Consider the following 22,774-nt stretch of genomic DNA (forward strand, 5'->3'; position numbering starts at 1 on the left):
GACTCACAACACTGTATAGTGTAGATCTCTCCCTGCTCCATCTCTCCTGGTTCCATTTGTAATTGTTACCAGGACATTGATGGATGTTATACACCCAGACATTTAATCATTATCGTGATTTTACCTTTGCATACAAGAAGACTATATAAGTGAATTTTCCTGTTTCTGGCTGTTTCCCAAACAGTTCACTGAACCAAAAGCTAATGAGCAAATGGTGGTTTGGCTCTCTCTCTCTCTCTCTCTCTCTCTCTCTCTATTAAATTAGTAATTTAGTTTTTCTACCCTGTGAAGGAATTAGGAAATAATACCTCTTGGTTGTATTTTCTGAAAATTGGATTTGATTGTATTTTCAGGATACAAGATACATTTTACCAAATCTGTTGCTTTGCCTCAGGCAATCTCATTTCAGAAACAGATGCTTTCTACTCAACCTTTTAGTGCTTTATATAACCCCTACAGTCCAACTTGTTTAGACATAATTTTGTTCCTCTTTTGGGGAAAATTCATAGTGATTTGCAGAGCACACTTCCTTTGTCGTTGATGGGGAGAATTACATTAAATAAGATATTTTTATTAAGAAATTTTGCCTCGTTTGTTGTATCCTTTGATGATGCTACCAGTTGTGCTTTCAGACAAAGGTATGAAGGAACTCAACGCCTGGCTGTCTGGTTTCATATGGAGTAAAAAGAAACCAAAGTTGAACATCGCCAAATTACAGCTTTCCAGGCATAAGGGTGGTCTTGATGTTCCAAATGTAAGGTGGTATCAAATTGCATGTCAGCTTCGCTTTGCTGCAGTATGGTTAAAAAATTATCCCAGCTCCAGTTGTGTTGATCTTGAAGCTTCACAATGGTAAATGGTCTGCACTTATATAGCGCTTTTTTTAACCTTAGAGGTTACCAAAGCTCTTTACACAGTGTCCCAATCACCCATTCACACACACACACACACACACACACACACACACACACTATTGAGCGTTAAGTTAATTTTTTTTTCGAAGAGGAGGGAGAAAGCGCGCGCACTCGCTTGCATGGTTGCCAGATTGCATAAATTAAGTATGACGTAAGGCAAAATAATTCCAATTTGCGCAAGTATAAATCTCTGATTGGGGTTTTGCATCTGTTATCTGGCAACCCTGAGCATATTAAAAGCTTGTGGATGTGCGATAGGTCCAAAAACCAGATTAATGAAAGATCTAATAAAATGTTAGTGATAAATTGACCCATGGGCAGTAGTTTGCCCTGATCTGCAATTGAGGGTGCTCTAAGGTTCGTTTGAGGGTGCTTAGCATCTTAACTGTCGTGCTGAGTTAAGATGTTTTTCTTACATACCTCAATATTTACTCATAAATAAGGACTTTCAGAACAAAAATATCAGTTTTTTTTTTTATATGAATAATACTCATAGAATGGATTTAAAGTAAAATCAGCTTGATTAAAGTATTAGATTAAAACAGAATGCATAAGACAAAATCTTAAACACTCAAGTGGCGAGAGATGTGCAGAAGTTTATAAATGACAAGCTTACTGCGAGTTCTGCAGGCGCAGAATCTGTGTCAGTCTAGACAGGGGCGGACTGGGAAGAGAAATCGGCCTGTCCTTTTCTGCAAAACGCTGCCCCCTTCGGCAAATCGCGGTGCCGTTTTGTGGCCCGTTCTACATAACAGGAAAAGTCCCGGGTTCACACAATGGTGAGTCCGCCCCATGCAATGGTCGTTACTTTGACGTAATCTCCCGACCCCGAGTCTAGGTATCGGCCAATGCCATCCTCCAAAAATTTGAATTCTGTTATCATTTACTCACCCTCATAACATCAGATGTGTGTGACCTTTTTTTCTTCTGCAGAACACAAATCAAGATTTTTAGAAGAATATCTCAGCTCTGTAGGTCCTCATAATACAAGTGAATGGTGGCCAGAACGTTGAAGGTCCAAATATCACAAAAAAGCTGCATAAAAGTAATCCTTACGTCTCCAGTGTTTTAATCAATGTCTTCTGAAGTGATCCAATCTGTTGTGAGAACAAACCAATATATAACTCCTTATTCACTGTACATCTTCTTGCCATTGCAGTCTAGGCACAATCATGATTTCAAGCTTGATTACACTTTCTAGAGCTTGACGCATGCACAGAGCGCTAGATGGCGCTTTAGGAAGTGTACAACCCCTGGCAAAAATAATGGAATCACCACACTTAGAGGATGTGTACCCAGCTTTTTTACTTCGTAGCAAATAAACAAATCACAGATATGACACAAAATGTTTTGGTTTAATAGCTGAACATTCTGGCTTCCTGAAACATCCCTCAAACAAATTCAGTTACATTAAGCTTAAGTAATGGCATATTTTTCTTCCAGATCAAGTAGAACAAAAAATTATGGAATCACTCAATGTTCAGGAACAAATTATGGATCACCTTGTAATTTGCATTTCTAAAACAAATACCGGCACAAGTCTAAACATGCAAATTAGTCTGCAGTTAAAAGAGAGTGCTTACAGACCTTACCGAGCTGTGGGATTTGGCTAATTGAAAGCAAACATGGCCCCAATAACAGAGTTTATGAAGGACATCCAACATGGAGTGTGGCAAAAGACGTTGGTTGTTCCCAGTCAGCTGTGTCTAAAATTTGGTTCAAGTATAAACAAAATGGGAAGGTTATAATAGGAAAACATAAGGGTAGACCAAGGAAGACTTTGAAGCGTCAGGACAGAAAACTCAAAGCAATATGCCTCGACAATAGAAACAAAACAAACGAAAACCCAATGGGTGGAAACAGGAGTCAATGTCTGTGACAAACCTGTAAGAAACCGGCTGTATGAAATGCTTTTTATGTATAGAAAAGCCAAACAAAAACCAGCACTAACACATACACAGAAGAAAACAAGGGTACAGTGGGCTAAAGAGAAGCAATTGTGGAGTGTGGATGAATGGATGAAAGTGATGTTAAAGCTTTTCTTCAGGAAAGGCATATCAACTCAATGACATGGCCAGCAAACAGTCCGGATCTTAATCCGATTGAAAATGTATGGTGGAAATTGAAAACACTGGTCCATGTCAAGACTCCATCCTGCAAAGCTGATCTGTCAACCGCTATTCGAGAAAGTTGGAACCAGCTTGATGGAGAATATTGTTTTTCATTAGTGAAGTGCCTCAAAGAATTCAGGCCATCATAAAGGCCAGAGGAGGAGCAACTAATTACTAATTGCGTCATTTTTTCTTCTACTTGATCTGGAAAGAAAATATGCCATTAATTAAAATAATGTAATTTAATTTGTTTGAGGGATGTTTCACGAAGCCAGAATGTTCAGCTATTAAACACATTTTTTTGTGTCATATCTGTGATTTGTTTCTTTGCTACAAATGAAAAAAGCCGTCTAAACATCCTCTAAGTGTCGTGATTCCATCATTGTTCACCAGGGGTTGTAATCAAGCTTGAAATCATGATCGCCAAGAAGACTGCTGTCATGATTCATAGTGAAAAGAGAATTACATTTTGGTCTGTTCTCTCCCAAAATCGATTGGATCACTTCAGAAGACATGGATTAAACCACTGGAGTCGTATGGGCTACTTTTATGATGCCTTTATGTGATATTTGGACCTTCAGAGATCAGATCGACATTCACTTCCATTGTATGAACCTACAAAGCTGAGATATTTTGATAAAAATCATCATTTGTGTTCTGCAGAAGAAAGAAAGTCATACACATCTGGGATGGCATGAGGGTGAATAAACGAAGAGGGAATTTCCATTTTTGGGTGAACTGTTCCTTTAAACATTGGTTGATTAATTTGTCTGTCCAATATATCACTTCTCATGTGAACATTTATGTAGATAATAGATATAAAATATTTCTATATAAGCCTGTATACTATTATTTTCATAATAGCATCATTAATACTTTCTTACATTTCCAGTAGCATGCTGTTTTCACTTTTTATAGAGTAATTCCTTCAATTCTTGAAGATTGAATTTGGGCAGTGGTGGCTCAGTGGTTGAGGCTCAGGGTTACTGACCAGAAGGTTGGGGGTTCAAGCCCCAGCACCACCAAGATGCCACTTTTGAGCCCTTGAGCAAGGCACTTAACTCCAGGTTGCTCCGGGGGGATTGTCCCTGTAATAATTGCACTGTAAGTTGCTTTGGATAAAAGTGTCTGTCAAATACATAAATGTAAATGAATGATTTATCCTTAATGTTAGAGCCATCACACAACATGTGCTTTTGACATGTTATAGCTGCAGTAACATATATTTTAAGACAACATTCAGCTAGTTATTTTCAATAAATTAATGAATTGGATCATTAATAGGTTAGGTCCTCAACCTAATGTGTGAACCACTTTCAACCAGAAGAGTGTGCTATAAATCTTCTTACTCTACCAAACCAGAACTACTTTCTGTGCCGCCATGATAGAAGTGAATAAAAATGATGTCATCCGACCTTATCTGCAGAGAGCTGGCAAAAGTTCAAGTCTTTGTCCTACTCTGAGGATATGCTTCGTAAAAGTGTTTTATTTTTACATTTGGCAGACGCTTTTATCCAAAGCGACTTACAGTGCACTTATTACAGGGACAATCCCCCCGGAGCAACCTGGAGTTAAGTGCCTTGCTCAAGGGCCCAACAGTGGCATCTTGGTGGTGCTGGGGCTTGAACCCCTGACCTTCTGGTCAGTAACCCTGAGCCTCAACCACTGAGCCACCACTGCCCCATTTTACACTTTATGTTCCCAAGCAGCAGAAACAGTCTATCTTGACCTAGATCTATTGCAACAGCTCACCTCAGTTTGCAGTACTGTCAGTAAGTAACAGGTCGAGGAACAGAGAAATTAGTGTATGAGAGGCATCAAAAGATAGATGGACAAATATTTTACAATGAATTAATCAACATTGTGCTGCATTAAAGGGATGCATGTGTGCACATAGCGTCTGGTAGAAGAACCAGAAGATTTTGATTACTGTACTCAAGTGGAATGCATAGTGTACTATATATACATTTACATTACATTTATGCATTTGGCAGACGTTTAGCATTACAGAGCCCTTATTACAGGGACAATCCCCCGGAGCAACCTGGAGTTAAGTGCCTTGCTCAAGGACACAGTGGTGGTGGCTGTGGGGATAGAACCAGTGACCTTCTGATTACCAGATTACCAGTTATGTGCTTTAGACCACTACACCATCACAACTCCTATACATTGCTAACTAACAATTGGAGTTTAATGGCCATATTGTGGGATAGTGGTTAAAGCTAAAGCTCAGTGCTAGTAATTAGAAGGTGGTTGGTTTGATTTCCACAAGGTGAAAGCCATGAGCCATCACCATTGTGCTCTAAACCTCAGGTTGCTCTACGGGGCTGTCTCTGTATTCAAATTTCAGCCATTTTGTTAACTTCCGCTACACTGATATATCAAGACACCTGTTATGTGATATTTGTCAGGTTGTTGGGGCAATCTTTGTATGGTATTTTACTAAACACATTCAGGGTTGCTGATAAAGGGGGACGACTGGACCTATTGTCCTATGCCCAGGCTTGAGGGGGCCAACAGAAAGGCTTGTCCATATTGTAAAACATTTTGTGTGCAACAGCAAAAGTGAAAGCTGCTAGCGTAGCGCATGTTGATGGCAGGGGGTAGATTCCATGGGGGATGGGGGGAGGTAACCCCCCCCAATAATCAAAACAAGAAAGTGGTTGATGAACTGTCAGCTAGTCTCACTGTGAATTCGGCAACAGGAGGTTGAAAGTTCAGCTGCTGAAATCAGTCGACTCTCTGAAATTTTCATCACTGCCCCCCAGTAGCCTAGAAGTGTTGTTGAATGTATGCACACGTTTGAGTTTCCAGGTGAAATGTCCACAAAGTGGCACCAAAAGCAAGTTGTGTTCATTAGTTATTAGTAATTGATATAACACAGTCACCAGGAACACTTATAAAAAAATCTAGATTTCACTGCAAACATGCTGCAAGTTTCCCAGTCATTATTTTCACTTGCAAATGAGATTGTGAGAAATGTTTGCCAGATGTTTGAAGCTCCTCACCATTAGTAGTGAACCTGCAGCAAACCTTTGGTGACAATGAAGAGTTTGCCGAAAAGCTTGTATGCATATGAACAAATAAGTGGCTTATTTGTTTGCAAATAACTTTGCAGCAAGTTTTCCAGAACTTTCAAATTTTGTAAGTGCTGCAAAATTAGGATTCAAATGGACTGATTGAGGAAGTGACCAATCATGCTCAACTGGAAATGCTACTGCACCCTGTTTAGTACCCTTCGACACGATTTTATTCTGGTCCTTTTGCAAGCACTACTAATTAGTAGGATTATGTATTGCTGCTTCAATTAAACACTGCAGCAGTATCTTAACAGGACCTGTTAAATGGAATTTAGCAGACACTTTCATCCAAGCTGAATTAGAGTTCTAATTGCAGGGACAATCCCCCTGGAGCAAGGTCATTATCTCAGTAAATTTGTGATCATTGGGGTATCTCAAGTCATGAAATATTAGGTTGCACACGGTTTTCAAATAAGCTTATTGAGGATTTTTATCAATTCCGAGTCCACAATATTAGGTATTTACACTGATAGCAAAATCGAAATGGTGTTGATGTTATAATGGTAATATATTATAATTTATTATAGTAAAAACAATTTTTTATAATTGTAATACCCTTTTGGAAGGGTATAACTACCATATACAGCACTATGCAAAAGTCTTAGGCACATAAGAGGTTTCACAAAAACATTTGTATTAAGATTGTTATTTATATCTGATACTTTATTGTCAATAGGAAATATACATTTTGTCCTCCCAAACACGACTTTGTCCATAGAATAGAAGAACAGGGATCCCTGCAGGAGATGTCACGGTCCCCACAGATCCCCCCACTGAACATCGGGTCAGTCTGAGAATACATGAAGAGACAGAAGTAATTGAGACAGCTGAAATAGATAGAAGAACTGTGGTGAATTCTCCAAGAAGTTTGGGACATCCTATCTGACAACAAGAAAGAAGTGTCCAGCTGTAAGTAAAAGAACTGCTGCTGTTTTAAAGGCAAAAGTGTTCACAAAAATATTGATTTAGCTCTTTTTCTGTTTACTGGACTTTGTATGACATTATTTGATAAATGAAAACTATTTACCATAATTTTTTTAATAAATCCTCACTTTAAAAGTTTTTCACAAGTGCCTAAAACTTTTGCACAGTACTGTACATTGAGGGGGATGGAAGACCACCCCCAGATGTTGGTTGTAACATGCTACATTTACTCTGTTACATTTACTTGAGTAACTTTTTTGGGAAAAATACTCTTATAAGTATATTTGAAGGTAGGTGCTTTGCACTCTTACTCAAGTACATTTCTAATTAAAAATGTTTACTTTTACTGCATTACAATGAGCGACGTTCCTATTGTTATATTACAGGTTTTCATTTAATAAGTGTAAACAAATGCGTAATTTATTGAGAGAGTTTTAAATGGACTTTTACGACAGCTGAATTTTACAGCTGTGCTCTGTCACTGGAGTCGAGTCCACCACTGCAGCAGCAGAAAGCTCGCCAAATAAACACTTTCTTCACTGCACACCATTAAAAAGTTTCATCATGCAGTGCCTTCATTTTACAATAAAACATGCAGAAATGTCAAGATAAAAATTGCAACGTGGTAAGTTTTGGCGATTATGATGTGGGCTTGTCTGTGCCATTGTTATTTTCAGGGTGATTCTGTAACTACGGGCTCTTATGACCTCAGTTTATAAGTATACATTTTTATATCAGTGTTACAATACATCAGTTCCTAAAAACCAAGTGTAAATGTCTTCTGCTTTGCAGATCTTGTTCTTGACTTCTGGAGCATGAGGAGACGAGTATGTCTGCACCTGTGCAGCATTTTTGCGTTTGACAGATGCTGTGCGTTTTTCTCATGAGCTCTGAACTTAAATAAGCCTAATACGCTTTGAAACACAGAGATGAGGTGTAGTTTACCCTTAGTGTACAGAACTAATTATCTAAACTCTTTAGACACTGAAAATTCTGTAACTACACCGATCTAAGAATCCATACAGGAGTTTGAAATAGTGACATTAGGCATCAGTAAAGCATGATTTTGCTTCTTTTTATTCAGCATTACATATAATTGGGCCAGTGGGACATTATTCATGTTTTTTCACCATAATAATGACTTGAAACTGGTTTCCAAACTTTTCTTATAATTGACAGATTTGTGTAAATCTGACAAGCGTCCTTAAAGTGATATTTCAACTAGAAATTAATGTTCTGTCATAATTTCCCACCCTCACTTTGTTCCAAACCTGTGTGAATTTGAGTTTTTTGTAGAACCCATAAAATATATTAGACATAATGTTAGCGATTGACTGTCTCAGTCACCATTCCCTTTTAAAATTGACTTGACTGGTAGTGGCTAAAGCACAGGGCTGTTAATCAGAAGGTCAGGGCTGTTAATCAGAAGGTCACTGGTTCAAACCCCACAGTCACCACCATTGTGTCCTTGAGCAAGGCACTTAACTTCAGGTTGCTCCGGGGGGAGTGTCCCTGTAATAAGTCCACTGTAAGTCCCTTTGGATAAAAGCGTCTGCCAAATGCGTAAATGTAAATGTAAAATATAGAGGATAAAACATGCAGTGACAGTAAACGGTGACTATAAGGCTAAAGTTCTGTCTGACATCTCTTTAATTGTGTTGCATTGAAGAAAGTCATATGATTTGAAACAACATGAGGGTGTATGACGACAATTTCCATTAATAATAATAATAGTATATACACTGTAATACATGTTAAATATTTATCATGTAATGGAATATTGGGGCGTAATCGTCCATTATGTTTTATGTGGAAGTAACTAGTAACTAGTTACTCGCTACTTGAGTATTCTATTAACTAAATACTTTCTTACTCTTACTTGAGTACATTACTACTTTTACTTCTACTTGAGTAATACAGGTGAAACTCGAAAAATTAGAATATCGTGCAAAAGTTCATTAATTTCAGTAATTCAACTTAAAAGGTGAAACTAATATATTATATAGACTCATTACAAGCAAAGTAAGATATTTCAAGCCTTTATTTGATATAATTTTGATGATTATGGCTTACAGCTTATGAAAACCCCAAATTCAGAATCTCAGAAAATTAGAATATTGTGAAAAAATTCAGTATTGTAGGCTCAAAGTGTCCCACTCTAATCAGCTAAACACCTGCAAAGGGTTCCTGAGCCTTTAAATGGTCTCTCAGTCTGGTTCAGTTGAATTCACAATCATGGGGAAGACTGCTGACCTGACAGTTGTGCAGAAAACCATCATTGACACCCTCCACAAGGAGGGAAAGCCTCAAAAGGTAATTGCAAAAGAAGTTGGATGTTCTCAAAGTGCTGTATCAAAGCACATTAATAGAAAGTTAAGTGGAAGGGAAAAGTGTGGAAGAAAAAGGTGCACAAGCAGCAGGGATGACCGTAGCCTGGAGAGGATTGTCAGGAAAAGGCCATTCAAATGTGTGGGGAGCTTCACAAGGAGTGGACTGAGGCTGGAGTTACTGCATCAAGAGCCACCACACACAGACGAGTCCTGGACATGGGCTTCAAATGTCAAACGTCTTACCTGGGCTAAAGAAAAAAAGAACTGGTCTGTTGCTCAGTGGTCCAAAGTCCTCTTTTCTGATGAGAGCAAATTTTGCATCTCATTTGGAAACCAAGGTCCCAGAGTCTGGAGGAAGAATGGAGAGGCACACAATCCAAGATGCTTGAAGTCCAGTGTGAAGTTTCCACAGTCTGTGTTGGTTTGGGGAGCTATGTCATGGGCTGGTGTTGGTCCACTGTGCTTTATTAAGTCCAGAGTCAACGCAGCCATCTACCGGGACATTTTAGAGCACTTCATGCTTCCTTCAGCAGACAAGCTTTATGGAGATGCTGACTTCATTTTCCAGCAGGACTTGGCACCTGCCCACACTGCCAAAAGTACCAAAACCTGGTTCAATGACCATGGTATTACTGTGCTTGATTGGCCAGCAAACTCGCCTGACCTGAACCCCATAGAGAATCTATGGGGCTTTACTAAGAGAAAGATGAGAGACATGAGACCAAACAATGCAGATGAGCTGAAGGCCGCTATTGAAGCATCTTGGTCTTCCATAACACCTCAGCAGTGCCACAGGCTGATAGCATCCATGCCACGCCGCATTGAGGCAGTAATTAATGCAAAAGGGGCCCAAACCAAGTACTGAGTACATATGCATGATTATACTTTTCAGAGGGCCGACATTTCTGTATTTAAAATCCTTTTTTTATTGATTTCATGTAATATTCTAATTTTCTGAGATTCTGAATTTGGGGTTTTCATAAGCTGTAAGCCATAATCATCAAAATTATATCAAATAAAGGCTTGAAATATCTTACTTTGCTTGTAATGAGTCTATATAATATATTAGTTTCACCTTTTAAGTTGAATTACTGAAATTAATGAACTTTTGCACGATATTCTAATTTATCGAGTTTCACCTGTACATTTTTTTAAAGTAATTGTAGTTTTATTGAGTTAAGATTTTGGGTACCCTTACAACCCCTGCCCCCCCCACTATATATTCAGATTGGCACTGAACAAATAAGTGTATTTTTTAATATGTATAACTTATGCAATACTTCTTATATAGCCACATTATGACCAACACTGCCAAACATGATTTCCACATTTATTTATGCAATGTAAATGTAGAAATGTATGTCAACAATCCTACATATTCTCATGACAACTTGTAATAATTTGTATGAGATGGCATAATCGTAAGATATAGCTTGGCTTGAATGAAAAGGTACAACTTTTTTCCCATAAAGGCCAACCAATCAAAAAACAGAATTTCAAATAGATACAATACACGCAGCACATTTTAGCTAGCCTCCATTCCAACACTTTAGGAAACGTCAGTGAACAAAATACTTATTTATTATTACATATTTCTTAATGTAATACAAATGACAGATGTATGTCAACAACCTGTAATACGCTTCCCTCCTCTTGTTCCAAACCCTGATGTTTTCTCTCTTCCATAGGACACAAAAGTTATTTTGCTATTAAAATTATCGTTAGGTTTAGGTGTTAAGGGCTAGACTTTATGGTTAGATTTCGATATGAAAATTAGGAAAATCTTAAGAAGGCTTGTTCGTGGGGGCCTGGGTAGCCCAGCAAATAAAGACACTGACTACCACACCTGGAGTCGCAAGTTTGAATCCAGGGAGTGCTGAGTGGCTCCAGTCAGGCTTCCTAAGCAACCAGTTGGCTCGGTTGCTAGGGTGGGTAGAGTCACATTGGGTTAACCTCCTTGAGGTCACCATGATGTGGTTCTCACTCTCAGTGGGAAGTGTGGTGAGTTGTGCGTGGGTGCCTCAGAGAATAGCGTGAAGCCTCCACACGTGCTAGGTCTCCGCAGTAACACGCTCAACAAGCCACATGATAAAATGCAAGGATTGACTGTCTCAGACACGGAGGCAACTGAGATTCGTCCTCTGCTACCCGGATTGAGGCAAGTTTGGAAAAGTAGGGTTTGGAAAAATTGTTAGACTGTATGGTAAGGTATGAGTTTGGGGTTAAGTTTGGGGACTTGTCATGAGACCGGGTTGATAATTTCTTACATTAAAGGGCTTCTAACCAAGGATCTCTGACCAAGAATTCATATTTTTGACCAGTTTTCTGTCATTTGGAAAAACAAAAAATAAATAAAATATAATTTTAAATTAAAGCTTAAAATCAGTGAGCACGTGTACACTATGTGCACATGCAGGGCTCCTTTCCTCTCTTTTTTTCTTTTCCTGTCTGACACACACACACACACACACACACACACTCTCTGCCCAGTGTAAACCTTCTCCCCTTCCCCCCACGTCTCTCTCCCTTTCTGTCCCCCTCATCCTCCCTTCTCTCCACTCCCTCGCACTCTCACTTACAGCCTGCAAGCACTATTTCAAGCCTCTATTAGACAGAGCGAAGGAGAGCAGTTCATAGAGGTCGGGGGGAGGGGCCGGCCGACAGGATTTGGAGTTCAAGTGCATGTGGAGAAAATGACCTGCAAGACAGCAAGACAGAGAGAAATAGAAAGGAATGGAAAAGCACAGGTTGGTGTACCGAACGGGATTCCTGCTCCAGTTAATTCCACACCCTTCTTTTCTCAGAGACACACAGAGATATTTGCCCTGGAATGAAGAAGGTGAGCTTGAAAAACAAGAGCAACTAAAAGAAAATCGAACACCAGGAGACGACAGCGGAGGAGAGAAAATGTATTCCAGGCCCCCTCCCCTGAATACTCCAGGCCTCCTCCTTTTTCCCTCCCTCCTGTGAACCCCTTAGCCTCTCTTTCTATCTGTCGTTCCCTCCCCTCCCATCTCCTCATGCGGTTGCTCGCATACACATGCGCCCTCTCAGTCTCCCTCTCCTTCTCTCGCTATCTCTCCCTCTTACAGCGGTTACAGTTCACTCAGCTCTCCTTCTCTTCTCATCCTGCCTGGCAGCTTCATCCGTGTTCCTCCCTACTGGACGGAGAAACATGCACAGCTTTTCCATGGTTCCCCCTTCTGTGTGCCTCTTTTAAAAACCAAGCCCCTGACCAGCTTTTTTTCCTACTTGTCTCAGTGCTGGTCACTATCCACTCTCCATTGCACTTTACTGACTTTGTTACTAAACTATCTAGCTTGACCTTTTTGAATTTTTGTTAAATGATTTGCCTTTCAATCACAAAAATTCCAGCATTGAAAGTGTCAAACAGACAAGGAGGATGGAAAGCAGTCCAGACCACTGATTGAACAGTAGGAAATGGGCTGATGGATGAGTTAAAAAAAAGAGGAAAACGTGGTTTGGGAGGAAATGCTATGAAGTGACTGCCGTTGGGATAGCGGAGAGGAGGAAGGACCCGGAGGAATGAAAGAAAGAGCGAGGGGTGGCTGAGCGTGGGATCGACGAAATCGCGGGAAAACGAGGGGAAAAGGAGAATCAAGGAAAGGAGAGAAGACCCGAACTGGTACTTGTGTCTTTCCGTTTTTTAACCCTCTGTTTCCTTCTAATTCATTATACATTCATCCATCCTTTTTCTCTTTTATTAACTTTCTCGCACTATCTTTATCAACTTTAACTGTCTTTATGTTCTCATTGTACATACACACATACTTTTCTCCTGTTTTTTGTAAAGAAAATTATCAAATGGTGTTATAAGATAACAAGACTAAACCTTCAAGTATTTTTCTGTCTGCGTGTCTTTCTCTCCCTCTCTCCTTCCAATTCTTATAAATACTCTCAAGCTCTTTCTTTTGTACCTGAAGTTCTTGCTTGATATTTTGGGGGGCTGACATTGGGGATTAGGTATTGAGGAGAAAAGAATCAAAGGATTTGTTAGATGCATTTCAAGAACAGAGGGTTATTGTCTGTTCAACCCACGTCCTTCACTCTTTCTGGTCAAATACTGGTACAGTTGTGCAAATATTGTGTCAGTTTGCATTGGTAGATGTGATGTATATGTGTTTCCGTGTGTCTATTGTGTGTCGGTGTGTGTGTCCACATATGTGTGTGTGTGTATGTCTGCATGCTTAAACATGCAGGAGAGCAAACTGTGTTTGGAATTGTGGGGGTCGCCCTCTTTCCCTGTGTTGCGTTGCATTCCCAGTATGTCCCTACACATGCCCCCAACTTCCTCTGTCCATCACCCTATCATCCGGGAACCCCTACAACTGTCCATCCATCCGGTCATTTGCGTTCTCCGGGGAATTGGAGACAATAGCCACACATCTCAGGCCTGAGTATGTACCGTATGTATACTGTAGTTTCATTGTATGTTTAGCAGTAGGCAAAAAGGCTTCAAATACTTGAAATGTGAGTTAGAAAAAGTAATAGTGTGATGGTCATCTAACTGCTCTTTTTGCGAATGCTCTGATGTTATATATCAGCGGAAGCGCTAATGAAGAGCGACTGCGCTGGAGGACTATGGCACATGTGGTAGAGTATACATCTAATCCAGGGTTTGCTCGGTGCATTGAGGCGTTAAATCAGAGACAAAAGCCGAATGCTTTTGACGGATCAAGAATCGAGGTCTTCGAATACGGCTGAGTCGTGAATTTGATGTCTTTCTGCTTCCTTTTGAATGTTATTTAAATTTCTCTCTACATTTTTCATTTGTTTTTGTTCTGGGTGGGATTTTTTTGTGCTTGTGCATTTTTTTCTGCTTATTTATGCAGAGGCAGTATCAGTGGTTTAGATTGATGTATGCACCTAGAGCTGGTGGGTGTAATGCTTGTTTTGTGTGTGTGTGTGTGTGTGTGTCTGTGCAGGTTGTAGTGAAAATAAGTGTGTGTGTGTGTGCTTGGTTTCATAGGGGTGCGTTCATAGGCAAGTTTTTATTTTTTCTTTACTTTTCGTATTGGACACTATACATAGTTTTGTTGTTTTATTCATATTTAAATGCTTTGTGTTTAGTGCCCCATGTAAGATATGATGACTGCCAGTTTATAGTTACCTTTTTATAGATGGGAAGACTAAATTAGGTCATGAATATGCTGTCTTATTTCTAATGTAGCAATCAGACTTGTGGTATTATGTTGTTGATTTCAGTGATCAGAATTTTTTTTTATGTTAACTGAAAAAATAGCATCCTATTTTAGATTATCAAAGCCTAATGAAGTTTAGACTGGCTGTGACAAACAATAATGCATCTTAATGTTTTAAATAATGGGTTGCATGGGTAAAGACATTTTTTAAAGGGATAGTTCACCCAAAAATGAAATTTCTATCATCATTTACTCCCAAACCCACATGATTTGTTTCTTCAGTGGAACACAAACAATGTTAAAGGCATAGTTCACCCCAAAATAATGTATTTTCATCCATACAATTTAAGTCAATGGGGCCCAAAAGCTCTAAAAATGACATAAGGTCAGGATAAATACTCGAGTGGTTTAATCCATGTCTGCTGAAGCGATACAGTCACTCTGGGTTAGAAACAGATCATTTAAATGTTGCAATACGCAGTTAAAAGTTTTGGTTGAACTATCCTTTTAAAGAAGACAACTGCTGCTGTGTTGCTGTAATGTGTCTACAGTTTGTATAAAAGATGTTTACTCTTAGCCTTCATATTTATATCATCTGATCTAACAAAGAGCTTGTTGTTGATATTCATTAATCTGAAGCAATATAAAACTGCTGCCTTTGATCGGTCGCTTTCCATGGCCTGCTAGTGGATGGCGTGCCTCAGTGCCGTGAACCCAGCCTGACCCTGTTATCACCCAGGAGGAATGATGGAAGGGAGAAATCAGGGCGTGCAGAGAAGAGGGGTGAATATGATGAATCTTTGATGTTGAAATGCGGATGAGAGAAGTGTCTGGGTCTAGCGCTAGACAGACAGAGGCGGAGAGAAAAAAACATAAGCCTGCTCCTCAGCAACATGCTCTGTTTGATACTGAGACATCGACGGACGTCAAAAGGACTTGCCGGAAAGTAATGCCATTTATTTCAACATCAGAAGAGAGATGAAGTCAGAGAAAAGAGCAAAAGAGAGATAATGCCAGGGAGTCATGGTCCCCAGTGTTATGTATTACTCATATCGCCTGTCTCTTACGTAACATTACATAACCCAGGCTACTGTGGTAACTCTTTTATTGGAGCTCAACTTGTGATCAAGAGGATATTTGAAACTGAAGAAGTCCTTTGCTCTATAATTTAAGAAGTATATCTAACCACAGTCATTTTCACAATGTACCTTTTGATTCAGCTCAACATGAACAGGCTCGACATGTGCAATTTTCTCCATTATAAAGTCACCTTATAGCTAAAATAACTGCAGGGTCTACCCCATATTGCAGCTCTTAAAGAAATTATTTTCATCCAACACATAATCAAACCATCCAATTTGTGAATTTTAGGGACTAGCTTAATCACTTAACATTTACCCATATTATTGATTAACCATTATAAAATGGATAACTCCACCTCTAAATTCTGATTGGAAAAGCAACGTTCAAAACCGTTGTGAAGTGACTAAAAATGGTAAATTGGTGCACAGTTTGGCAAGCGTAAATATCCTCCTATAGGGATAATGATCTGTATTACTTGGCTGACGAATAATACATTAATTATTAACTGTTTCGTATAATTTTCCTCTGCTTTTTTGGAGAACTCCTAGAATGTGTGACCTTGTAAAAGGCTAATCAGATTTACTTAGTGGTCATGGTGGAATGTTTCCCATGGTTCTCTGTAACATAACAGCGTGTAAATGAGTGTTGGCTTTGTGCCGACCCAGTGTCAAGGTCTTCATCAGTCTTACCTTAGTTTGTTTATGTCAGTTCGTATTGGGTATAGTCTGTAGAAGCCAGACTGATCGCACAGTGATTTCGGTGACCGCAGGTCGAAAGTTCTTCAGTTGAAATCAGTCTTTGATTACCAAATTTCGAACCACCGCCCCCAGTGACCGAAGCTGGAAGTGTTGTTATACGTATGGGCACATGTGAACTCTAGTCCACAGAGTGGCACCAAAAGCAAATTGTTTTAAGTTGTAAATGATGTAACACAAGTCAACAGGATTGCATATGTTATTAAACATAGGCCCTAACATTCGATAGCAACATGTTGAGTTCCAGTGTGATCATGTTGTTTAGAAATTTTAATGCATGTTTAAACATGAGTATTTTCTCGGGGTGTGAATATTTGGATTGATTCATTCACAGTTTCTATTCATTGGTTTTCAATTTGATTTAAAAGCTTTTTTTCATAAATTCAGAACGATTGTTTTTGATTCAACACACTCAGTAGCGATTTGATTTAGTACAGCAGCGGTTTAGAATGCATTTATAGGTTTATTAAAATACTTTCCCAAATATATCTTTGGGAGGAAAAAAAGTGGGATGATAAACTACTTTAAAATTAGTTTACAATTCATTTTCGATGAGAGTGGCAGATGGACTTGAGAACGGGTGCAATCTTGTGAAGGATGAGTGATAGAGAAGTGGATGTGCAGAGTTAGTTCATTGCCACCCTACATCAGCAGAACTTTGTACATGTGACCTAATTCATGAAAGTATTTACATATGGATATATTTAAAGTAATGTACCGCACTATGCTTGAGCAGTTTGTTTTTTGTAAACACAAATACATATAGGTATATATAAATTACATGTATTATACATACACACACATATATATATATATATATATATATACATATACACACACACACACATATACATCAAGAAAACTGAACTGAAAATTAATAATTTAGACAATTTCAGACATTAACACAAATGTTTAAATTGGAATGAACTATTGCATTTATTGTCTACTGCATATATATTTTCATAAACATGAAAAATCAAATCACATGAGACATAATCCAAATAACTCATTGCAAAAGGTTCATGTATCTTTCACCCCATGTTCAGTTCAGATTGTAGAGTATTTCTGTAACAATGTAGGCAGGCAAACAGGAGCAAAACAAGATGGTGTAGGACCCAAGTGCAGATTTATTTCCAAAAACAAAGGTGATATAAGAAACCCTATATATATACCCGTGAACATGAACTAGACACATGGACTAAACTAGAAACAGGAACTCAAAAACTAGACTCGGAACAGGACGTAACAAGGACTCTCCTACACTAATAAACTACAATACTAGCACAAAGACAATGGCAAATATGAGGGCTTAAATACATGGACATGGAAACATAAGCCAATGAATAAACAGATCTCAAAACAAGATAACAAGGTGATGAACTGAAACCAATGACAAACTAGAACTGATAACTAAGTAATCAAACAATGAACCAATGAAAATGACAAGACTGTTGACCAGGGCTGCGTTTAGCGCCGACAAAACGTTGCACAACGTTTTTTAAACAGAAACGGTGATGTGTTGAACGCACTGTTCTGATGACGCAAGAGTTGCAACTATGGCAGCTGAGAAGGCCATTCTTTGTGTTCTTTGTGAAGAATTTTCGGAGCCTGATGAAGTCGGTATAAATATGTGTTTAATACTGCAAAATATGCCCGATGTTACAGTTACTGCACTTGCCGCCCAGAACACGAGAGAACTTCCCAATCGAGTGAAGGGATTTGTGGAAACTGTGATGGAAGCACACATCTTACCTAATTCAGACTAAAACATCTATTTAGCCTCACATACTGACTTGATTTGTTTTAATACCCTGTATTTTCTTTCTCATTTTTAGGAAAAGCACTTAATTACCATTGTTTATTTCTATACCAAATGTCATACACTTGCAATGAAGCTAAAAATATAGCCTAAACAACTACATCATTATGTTGATATCCTATATTTTACAATAAAACTTACGACAAACATGTCTTCTAATATCCTCAGTTGATGCGTAAACCGAGCTGCATCGAACACATTTGTAAAATACTTTATCTGAACCCATTGTGTGAGTTCACTTTAATTCTGCGTGCTTTATATACATGTTGCTGCTGATTGGACTGCAGTTCTGACACACCCACCAAACAAGAGAAAACGCATCAGAAAGACTCCAACAATCCGGAGGATCCAGCGAAGAGGAGGTCTTCGCTGAAGGAGATTAAATCTAAAGGAACTCGTATGATGGGGTGCCCATTATATAGCCTGGCTATGCTAATTTCGGCGGGCTCTGAGCGCGCGAACGCGAGGCAGAGTCGCCCCGTCATTGGTTCGAGCAGTTGCCGCAGCACAGCCAATGACCGAGCTGCCTCGCTCATTACTGTCTGCTGTGCAGCTGCAATGCGTTTTACATAAAGACTTCAATATTTCTCGAGAAACGGGGTTTTCCCATAGCGTAAGCTACTTACGCAATAGGAGAGACCTCTCGATAGGGAACCCGTTGCACACCGTTGCACGCCGTTTCCAGGAAACATGACGTTCAACCCGGAACCGTAGCAAGACGTTGCGCACCGTTTTGAACTTGAACGTGCCCCAGTTAACAAGACAATAAACCAATGAGAAAAAGACACATGAACATGGAGGGAAAACAGGACATCACATGATGGGAAACAGAAACTTAACAAGAATTTCAACATAAAAGTTCACAAAATTGTCACATTCCAAAAGACACTAGGGAATGTGACAATTTCAACAGTTTCTGTCTTCCTCTCCAATTCCTCCTTTCATTCCCTCCCTCTGTTTTCTCCATCTCATGTATTTCTCATTCATAATAGATGAAATTCAACCAAATACCATACTGAAATGGATTGCATACACCTCTGGATATCCCCAGTCAACTGCACTGGATTTAGAGAGATGGATGTGAAACAGCTCAACTTTTATTTACTCTGACTGATACCACGGCAAATTCCCCCGCTTCCTAGAAAGAAAGAACTGAGAACATATCTTTAAAAAATAATCAGCATATTTCAGATAAACATCATCATCTATCATTCTAGCTGTCACGACTTCATCACAACCCCACATTATAGTTTAAACAAAGCTTTGGAGCAAATGCAGCGAGTTGCATAAATGTTTCACATCATATAATAATTTCATCTCTACAACCAATTAATTAAGAACATGACTGACTGGTCTGGTGGTGACTTTTTGCCTCTAGTTTTTAGAGGTTCCAGGTTGTAATTCGCCCTAGGGGTTGCATAGACTAGTTTACTACAACTAACTAGTGGTCGACCGATATATCGCAGAGGCCGATAAATCAGCCGATATTCTGACTTTTTAAATGATCGGCATCAGCTGATACATTTTCCCATTTGGATGATTTTTTTCTTAAGGGCCCCTGAAAATTGCCTACTTGCATTCAGTCTAGCTGGCTATCTGATGCCTGATGACATTTTTGGTATGTTGATTTGTTTGTAATACATATAATTTTGCCCAAATATAACTTTTTATATATAATAAACCAAGATTGCATCTGCATCTGTACATCAGATGTGTGGAACACATTTTGCATATCTATTCCACCGGAAAAGAGCACGAGCTGTGGATTCAAAATAGCACATTCCAACACCGAATCGCCAGTAAAAATACACACAGATCAGATGAAATAGAAACTCCTACTCAAGAACTGGAGATGTTTCATCTGGATTATGCACATACGTACCTGACGAAAGTGATTTCAAAAATGTTGTGATATCTCATCTGTCTGCACCCAAAATTGAAAGCAATATATCTATCATTCAGTGACGACTTAATAACAACTGAGATATTAATATTTACCTCTTTTTTTCCATGTATCTGTCCATGTTGTCATTGTTGTGGTGTGTGTGGGTCAACCCGCACCAAGAGTGCTCAAACACTGTACACGCGCTGCAGCTGCACAGCGCCTCCGTGATTATCCACTGATGTAATCTATCACACGATTGGCCGCTGATGTAATCTATCACACGATTGGCCGCTGATGTAATCTATCACACGATTGGCCGCTGATGTAATCTATCATGCGATTGGCCGCTGATGTAATCTATCACATGATTGGCCGCTGATGTAATCTATCATGTGATTGGCCGCTGATGTAATCTATCATGCGATTGGCCGCTGATGTAATCTATCACATGATTGGCCGCTGATGTAATCTATCATGTGATTGGCCGCTGATGTAATCTATCACATGATTGGCCGCTGATGTAATCTATCATGCGATTGGCCGCTGATGTAATCTATCAAGCGATTGGCCGCTGATGTAATCTATCACACGAATGGCCGCTGATGTAATCAATCACATGATTGGCCGCTGATGTAATCTATCACACGATTGGCCGCTGATGTAATCTATCATGCGATTGGCCGCTGATGTAATCTATCATGCGATTGGCCGCTGATGTAATCTATCACACGATTGGCCGCTGATGTAATCTATCATGCGATTGGCCGCTGATGTAATCTATCACACGAATGGCCGCAGATGTAATCTATCATGCGACTGGCCGCTGATGTAATCTATCATGCGATTGGCCGCTGATGTAATCTATCATGCGATTGGCCGCTGATGTAATCTATCATGCGATTGGCCGCTGATGTAATCTATCACACAAATGGCCGCTGATGTAATCTATCACATGATTGGCCGCTGATGTAATCTATCATGCGATTGGCCGCTGATGTAATCTATCACACGAATGGCCGCTGATGTAATCTATCACATGATTGGCCGCTGATGTAATCTATCACACGATTGGCCGCTGATGTAATCTATCACACGATTGGCCGCTGATGTAATCTATCACACGAATGGCCGCTGATGTAATCTATCACATGATTGGCCGCTGATGTAATCTATCACACGATTGGCCGCTGATGTAATCTATCACACGATTGGCTGCTGATGTAATCTATCACACGATTGGCCGCTGATGTAATCTATCATGCGATTGGCCGCTGATGTAATCTATCACACGATTGGCCGCTGATGTAATCTATCACACGAATGGCCACTGATGTAATCTATCACATGATTGGCCGCTGATGTAATCTATCATGCGATTGGCCGCTGATGTAATCTATCACATGAATGGCCGCTGATGTAATCTATCACATGATTGGCCGCTGATGTAATCTATCACACGATTGGCCGCTGATGTAATCTATCACATGATTGGCCGCTGATGTAATCTATCACATGATTGGCCGCTGATGTAATCTATCATGCGATTGGCCGCTGATGTAATCTATCACACGATTGGCCGCTGATGTAATCTATCACATGATTGGCCGCTGATGTAATCTATCATGCGATTGGCCGCTGATGTGTTTACTCACTCAATAGGTCTGCGTTGTGGGCTTGGTCAAGGCAGTTAAAAATGTATAAACCCTTACACTTTTTATACATTGGGATACTAATGTTGGGGTGGCAGATGGGGTGGCAATGCTTTTTCTTAGGGTGGCATTTGCATTTGGTTGAAGTGCGTCGATGTGGTGAGCGTAGTGTAAAAGAGCCTTCACTGAAGGTAATGCATTTATTTGGGCTTTAGTGGGGTGCTTTATAAGGGTTCCAATTATACGTTTTTAAGTGTATTCATAATAAATTAGCATTGCAGGTAAGGTGTGCCCCTCTACAATGCTAGCTGCTATTTCTTCATACCTGTTTCTTTGCATTTGTTCCAGCGTGCTCTTTCATCATAATCTCTTCATTATATGTTTTGCCAAACTTGTTTCACTACATTTGTCTTGTTTCTGCATTGTACAGAGCAAAACACTAAATTAAAGACAGTGGTGACATATACCTCATTATAAATAACATAAGAGTTTACTGTATGTTTTTCCAGAAATGAAAACCCGACAGATACGCATGCAAATTATATTTTATAATGAATGCTTGCCAAATAACCCCGTTGACACAGGGCCCCCCTGGCCACAACAACCCCGGCCCCCACCTACCCTCCCAGAACCACCCCTGCCTGTTGATTGTTCATTCCATTGAAACCTTGTAGAATAACTTTGCTTTCTGTGTTCCTGGTGTCAGCATCAGAAATTGGTTGATACTTTACATCTCAATTCTCACGTTGCCACAAAATACGTTTTATGTAGTAGAACTCACTAGCATGCAGGATAAATTCCTCAAGAAAGATTAAAATAAAACCCTGTGGGGAATTGTGTCAGTTAAGGTCTGCTAAGTTTGTCCAAGCTTGACAGGAACCCAAGAAGAACACAGGTGCATCAGTGTTATTTTGGCTTATTCAAAATTGAGGTCTTATCGCATTAAACAAAGAATCCAAGAAGCAGTTACTCTTATTTTGAAAAGAAATGAACTTAAAGGAATAGTTCACCCAAAAATTAACATTTATTTATCCCAGATGTGTATGAATATCTTTTTCAGTG

At 39.4% G+C, this 22,774-nt stretch overlaps 1 protein-coding gene across 1 annotated transcript in view; it reads left to right on the top strand.

Moving 5' to 3' along the window:
- Window positions 1-12,084: 12,084 nt before the first annotated feature.
- Window positions 12,085-22,774, top strand: part of LOC127650886 (nucleolin-like) — a 50,399-nt gene continuing 39,709 nt past the window's right edge. Inside the window, exon 1 of the mRNA XM_052136525.1 lies at window positions 12,085-13,005. The gene's annotated coding sequence lies outside the window, so the exon portion shown is untranslated. The remainder of the gene's footprint in view (window positions 13,006-22,774) is intronic.

Source organism: Xyrauchen texanus, chromosome 10 (genome assembly GCF_025860055.1).
Source record: "Xyrauchen texanus isolate HMW12.3.18 chromosome 10, RBS_HiC_50CHRs, whole genome shotgun sequence".
Taxonomy (NCBI): domain Eukaryota; kingdom Metazoa; phylum Chordata; class Actinopteri; order Cypriniformes; family Catostomidae; genus Xyrauchen; species Xyrauchen texanus.